The sequence below is a fragment of the Atta colombica genome, unplaced genomic scaffold (genome assembly GCF_001594045.1).
Source record: "Atta colombica isolate Treedump-2 unplaced genomic scaffold, Acol1.0 scaffold189, whole genome shotgun sequence".
Classification (NCBI taxonomy): Eukaryota; Metazoa; Arthropoda; class Insecta; order Hymenoptera; family Formicidae; genus Atta; species Atta colombica.
In genome coordinates, this window is record NW_017259281.1 from 1,970,005 (window position 1) to 1,976,228 (window position 6,224).

Here is a 6,224-nt window from a genome sequence, read left to right on the forward strand (position 1 = left end):
ATAAGATTAATATTAATAGTTATAGAGAATAAAGAAGTAGAAAATATGTGCTGTGTTTCTTTACAAAAGCATCAATAATATTCCTAATATATCAATTATTTGTGCTCGTTTAATATAAGATTTAACTTATAAAATAATTCCAGAAATGAACTTTCGAATTTTGCGAATTTATTGCTATAACAGGTACAACACAATTGTTGTAATTATTAATAATTATGATAAATGTTACCATAAATTTATTGTCATAATTCTTCATATGTGCTTTCGCGTAAATACAACATTTAAAGACACTTAAATTTAACGTGGTTAATTATATATCTCAGTACTTTCGTGATTAACAATAATTACGCCCGCGAATGCCATTTAAGGACACTACGAACTTTCGACTTTCCCTTCCCTCTGTCTGCCAATTACAATCGCCGCGTTTGGATGAATCTTAACGTCTCCGAGCGTTTCACGAGTTGTTGTCCACTGTTCGTTAAGCCAGTTTCATGATTTACGATTCCGAGCGAAATGCGAATTAATTGAGAAGGAGATAGAAAAGCCGAAGGAGCTATTGTGGCTCTTTAAAAGAAAACGAGAGAAGGATGAGTTAAAAGGAATAGAATCACTAATAGTTGTAAATATCTTGTGCTAGATCCGTAGCGATTATTATAGTTTCATAAAAAATCATGACACGTAAATACATGAAAGTCCCATCAAATGCAGCATTCGACTCATCCGCCTGTAAAATGGAAATTAATCTTTTGCCATTTAATATGCGGCGAATTCTGCTCCGACTTCTTGTCAATTCGTTCTTTATCGTTTTCATGAATGAAGCAACGATAAGCATTCAGATAAGCCATCAAGTTATCAGATATCAGATGACAAGAAGCTATTTTGAAGATTGTGATATATATACACTTGAGAAACAAAATTGTTCAATTAACTAAATTAAAATTTAAATCGTTTTTATTTCTTTTGATGAAAAATGTAAATCAAACTTATTATATTTAATTTGAATACATACATTCTATTCAACGAAGGAAATAAAAACAAAATAATTAATTTAGTCAAGTAAACAATTTTTTCTAAATGTAAGTATTTACCTTATTTTCCTTTGTTTCTTGATTGTAAATTGCGATTAATGATCCTCAATCTTCAATTAATTTTATTATAATGTTAGAAACTCACATCTAATAAATTGAATACTTGTATATTTATTTACATTTTTTATAATTAAAGCAATAAACTTTAAAAAAGAAAATTATTACGTTTAACGTCTAAATGATAGATATATTTGTATTTACTTTTAAATTAATCTTATTGTCGTAGCATAAACATGAAGAAAATCGATATCAATTTATTCACACATGATTTACGTTTACCCGAAAAAAAGTTTTTATTCAATGTGTGAAATTGAAGTCTGGACAGAGTTGAATATTTATCCTTCGATCTTCCTCAGGAAAAATAACATTCTCGGTCAGTGGCTCCAATTTCATCTTCTGAATATCGGAGTTGAAAAAGAGATGGATACGTTTTAAGAAAACACTTAAGTCGTGGTCTGCCCTGCTTCAGGTTTTGAGGCGCCCTAAGGTCGAGCGATAATCATTCGGACAGATATGGTTGAATAAACCTCTTTGAATGACTTCTTACTTGTCAAATCAAATGAATTTGATCTATTCGTGTACATTTTTTTTATTTCTAATCTTTTATTGTCGATGAAAATGCTTGCACGCAGGAAAACTACTTTACCTTTTTTTCTGGTATCGATAGAATTCGTTTTTTTCTTATTATTAATTCTTTATATTATTTAGATTTATTCTAAATCGTAATTAAACAAACAGATTATGCTAATAAAATACTAGCATTTTCATCAGAACAGTTTACAATTAATCATTCAATAAAAATGCAAAATTTAAAAATTATTACGATTTAAATAAATAATCAATACCTTTAAGCATTTAATTTTATTAATTCTATTCTATCTTGTTAGTAAAAAATAATTTAAATTAAAAAAAATTTTATACATAAGGTATATTAAAAATAAACTGTTTTTAAATTTATAAATACTTACAATTTAATCTTTCAGATTTAACTTTTTTTATATACGATGAAAATGAAGAAAGTAATGCATTTTGATTACATTTCGGTGAAAAAAATTGCGCCTCACACGATAATATAAAGTATAAAGTAGATAATATAAAGAAAAGAAATTTTTTTCGAGGAACTGATGCAGATTTTTGGAGCAGCAGTGCGTATATGCAAAGGGACCGACATATAGTCTCATAACGTATGTATCTCGCTTTCTATCGAAGCTCTTGGAACCATATTAGTGCATCCTGCATTGCACAAACCGCAATAGTCGGCTCCATATTAGCAGCGTGCGCCGTTCATTTCTTTTCGCGTATACTTCATTAATTGTAACAATACACATATTTGCACGGTAATGCACTAATGCATTTTGTACAATTCCCTCTTGTAGATATGCTGTCGTTGTTCAAATGATATGACGATTCCTCTCTTTTTTTTATATTATCTAGATTGCTAATTTAATAATTAAAATTATTATTTTCTTAGACATCAAGTGGCTATGGAATACTTTTATATTCCGTATTTTTATATATTTATAAAATGTTCGTATATTTATAAAATATTAATACTCCGTTCAATCGCTCAAGGATAGCTTTGAAAAACTCGACGAAGAATTCTAATAGAGAAGATCCTTATAAACGATCCGCGATCGTAGATCATGTCTCATGCAAACCTCCGCGCCGTAGGTTATTTATAATTGTTAGGAGCGCATTGTAACGAGTGCCTGAGTTATTGGACGTCGCGAGGAATATTGTGTCCTCGTTGAACCTCCTGTCACGTCATGGCCACGCGCATATTTTGTATCACACCCGTTATACTGCTCTCAGGCGATGAGGAAGCGTCGTGGACTTCGACCGACTTAAACTGCATTTCCTCACTGCATCGCGAATCCCACGGTTTCTATAACAAGCCTCACGATATGAGTTTTCAAGTTCTTTATACCTCAATTATAACACGCAGCAACATCAGGGAAATAAATCAAGAAATAATTTGGACGCTAAATTAAAACCTTGATTAATAAATCGCATGTGAATTACTTCATTAACTTGCCTGATGGCCAGGAAATGTATGTATAGTTACGCTAATGCCCAATTAGTGCATCTTCCATGAATTACATTTTTAACTGACATGGATAAATTCTGCTTCTAAGAATTAAATTCATAAATTGTCTGAATTATTTAAGACGATTATTTAAAACTCTAATATATATATGTATATTACTTTACAAAGATTTAAAATTTTTTTTCTTAAATATTATAATTTCTAAATATAATTTAAAACTTTTTAATATGTCCCAAATATTGAAAGGATTGATTATTTTTCTATGACGTTTCTATTAATGTTTCAAAAAAAGATTTCCACAACAGTATTTTCTCATAAGAAAAAATTAAATGAGATTTAACTCTGTCTTTTTTTAATTTTGTTTATAAAAAGGATCGATATAAGTCTCAAATAATTTGAATCAATGTTTATGGGAACGATTCTTAGGGTTTTATAAAAATTTAAATCTGTTGCTTGAGATGCACGTTCTGTATTTCTTCGCAACTGATGCTCCTATGAGATTCTACCACCGCAGAACAGTGAGACTTAAATACCTTGTAGATCTCTCGGACGAGGTTTCTCTCGCGTTCGGTCGCGTGTCGCAGATCCGCGTTGCTTTCATGGCGTCGAATTAATTTTCATGGATTTCCGCGGGACGAACAAGACAGGCTCGCACCACAAACACGATCATTCCTCGGTCGTAGAGGGAAATTAATTGGACGCGGCTGCAACTTTACGGCTGTCACCATTATATGGCCTTTACAGGCGGCTTAAAGCGTCGTTGCACCGCGCCGTATGAGATAGTTAACGATTAATGTGATCGTCCGTTCGCTTGCTCGCTCGCGTTCACCGGCGCGTGTTTCACACGCGGGATCTCGACTGAACGACGTTAATTACGCTATCAAGTAACGTGAGGATATCGTGTATCGCCCGCGATAATTGCGACTAACTAGTCGCTTCAATTGGGATGAATTGTCATTTTCTCGCGATCGCTTTTTTCGCTGTCACATCTGTCGCGGATCCTCTCATATACATTTATTTCGTTTCATCTAACTGTATCATTCTACTAAATCAATTTAACGGATATTAAATTGAATCGCTGACAGCTATAGAAATGGATGACTTTCGTATTAAAGAAGACACTGCGAGACAGGCTTCTAAAGTTCTCCAGAGAAGAATATATTTTAAACCAACTGTAATATGTAAACAATGAAATAAACCATTTTTTAAAACAGTATTAAGTGAAAATGGAACCGAGAAATATTGAGTGAAATATAATTAAGTGAAGAAAGCGTATGCAAGGTAAGTCTTAGTGCATGCCTAGTAACATTTTTATGTGATTTCTTATAATTTTCAGTTCAAATAATTGCACATTATTATATATAATTGCACTAATTATATACTTATTATTGGTCTTGAAATACAGTTTTAAATTAAACCTAGAATATATATCACAAGTTAAATTAAAACAAATTTTTTATATTAACACATTAATTAATTTTTGCATAAACAAGTTTCTGTTTTATGAAACCATTATATATTTTTCAATACACTTTACATCTTTATAACTTAAATATTACTTAAATATCACGCAAGCATTAGAGTATGCATTATAAAATTATTATTCGGAATTCAGAATTGATTAATTATTCCCTAGATTTTTATTGTATTTTCTAGAAATAAATGGAATAATTCCAATTGGAATCTATTTCAAACAGTTCCATAATACGTGCCCTGAATGACGAGTTTTAGATTTAATTTGTAAATGTGTGAATCACTCGAGCGATGACCATGGTATGTAACAATCACTTTGACGCAAACTATACAGCAGCAATGAACGCAGTTCCTGCCATGCGCTTTTCACCGGAAACCGCAAATAGGCCAACAGTGTCCAATTTCGTATTACGCAAAACTGAAACCGAGCACGTTCAGTTCTCCATCTGCACCTGTACATTGTAATCCAAGCATTCGCAAGGACGAATCTAAATTACCACTCTCGCAATTAATACGTGTCATGGTCGCAGTAAATAAACGAAGAATATACAGACATATGGCTGTCGCTCATAAACTGCAAACTGCGGCGAGCGCAAACGTAATCAATAATGATTCTGCGGGTTATTGTAACCTGAACAATGATCATGTTGGTTGCGCAATGGTTAATTGATACGCGAAGTTATAGTGGATTATATCGCTCGCAGTTTATCTGTCTCTTACTCTCCCTTTGCCCCCCTCCCTCCCGAATTGAAAGGTAAATAAATTAATTGCGCTTGGTCTTTAATTTCGAGAGCGGCGCGATTAATTGGAGAAATGCTCGCATGGTCGTGTCGTCGTGATGTATTTATTATTCGTGCGAGACACGCTTTCCCACGATCGCAAGACAGCTTTTCCTCCCCCTCCCCCCCGTTCTCTCGCAAAAGAGATTTGGAGGTTCCGAAGTGCTCTTGAGAGAACCCGGATGCTCAAGGGATCAAAGGATATGAGGAACGCGCCGCTGTATTAATACCGAAATCCCTATTATTATTGAAATCATTCGGACCCTGAGGGTGTCACGGTATATTAAAGCTACTATGCTTGTTGCAGAAGTGCTATTATATACCGGGTGTATGTGAATGAAGAATTATATATCATAGCGTACTCGGTGGTCCACACAAAGATAAAGAGGATCGATGTAAATCATTATTAAATTTAATACTGACAGTTTAATTGCTATTTAATTGTACAAAATGTTATGGTTGGATCAATTTCACACCCAATAAATAAATAACGTTATAATTTATATATATAAGTTCATTGGAAAATAATTTATTTTTCCCATTATAGAGAATTTACATTTTTATATTAAGATTTAATATTTTTATATTAAATTTCATATTTTCAATTTCTACAAAAGAAACAATTTAATTAAGGTAATCACATTTACAGATCACTTTGTTTAATTACTTATTCTATCATGTTAATAAGTCAAATTAAAATTTGAGTAAAACACACACACACACACACACACACACACACACACACACACGCACGCACGCACACGCGCGCGCACGCACAAAGAGGAAACTTTTCCGTGCGATCGTTCATCGCGATTCCCGCGTAAATAGCAAAATTCC